This window comes from Penaeus chinensis, chromosome 1 (assembly GCF_019202785.1).
Source record: "Penaeus chinensis breed Huanghai No. 1 chromosome 1, ASM1920278v2, whole genome shotgun sequence".
Lineage (NCBI taxonomy): Eukaryota > Metazoa > Arthropoda > Malacostraca > Decapoda > Penaeidae > Penaeus > Penaeus chinensis.
In genome coordinates, this window is record NC_061819.1 from 2,548,952 (window position 1) to 2,550,007 (window position 1,056).

The following is a 1,056-nucleotide window of genomic DNA, read 5'->3' on the forward strand; positions in this document are numbered from 1 at the left end:
TTCCTCTTCCTTTTCCTCGGTTCATTTGGTCTCCCTCTGGCTCGCCTTCTCTCGGCTTCGATGGGGGGGGGGGGGGGGGATAGGCAGAACCAGAATTTATCATTTTCAAAGTTTTGCGAAGGAGGAGGAACGAGGAATTGTGGAAGATCTTGTTGGGTTTAGTTATTTTTATTTTTAGTTTGTTATTATTATTATTATTATTATTATTATTATTATTATTATTATTATTATTATTATTATTTTATTTTTTTTTTTTTAGTTTTTTTTCCTGAATGTTTTTTTTTAGTTTTTTAATTTTCGTTTTATTTTTTTGTTTATTGGGGTTGCTTTTAAAACTTTATATTTCCCTTAGTATTTTTTTTTTCTTTGTATTTTTCTTTCTTTCTTTTTCTTTATACTCTTCATGACGTTTGTTTGTTTGTTGTTGTCTCTTTTTTCTTGATTTATCATTATTATCGTTTCTTGTTTTATTTTCTTTTTTTTCTTTTTTTTTATCTTCACATAATATCATTCTTATAAAAAGTTTTCTTCAGATTTGTGCTACGATAAAAAAAAACAAAAAAAAAAAAACACACATACTCGGAGATTTTCTTACAACAAGATTTTTAAAGAAAAGGGTGTTTTAAGAAAAAGATGTTGTAGGAAAAAGAGGTTTTAAGACCAAAATATAATAAGAAAAGGATGTTTTAGGAAAAAAATGTTTTAAGACCAAAATATTTTAAGAAAAAATGGTTTTAGGAAAAAGAGGATTTAAGACCAAAATATTTTAAGAAAAAGATGTTTTACGAAAAAGAAGTTTTAAGAAAAAATGTTTTTAAGACCAAGATGTTTTAAGAAAAAATATGTATTAAGACCAAGACGTTTTAGTACGAAGATGTTCAGAATACGTTGTTTTAAAAAAAATATATATGTTTTAAGACCAAAAAAGATGCTTTCGGACCAAGAGGTTTTAAAAGCAAAGAAAGATGCTCTAACAGATGTTTAATAGATGTTTTAATAGCAAAAAGTGATGCTTTGGGACCCAGATGTTTTAATAGCAAAGAAATACGTTTATCA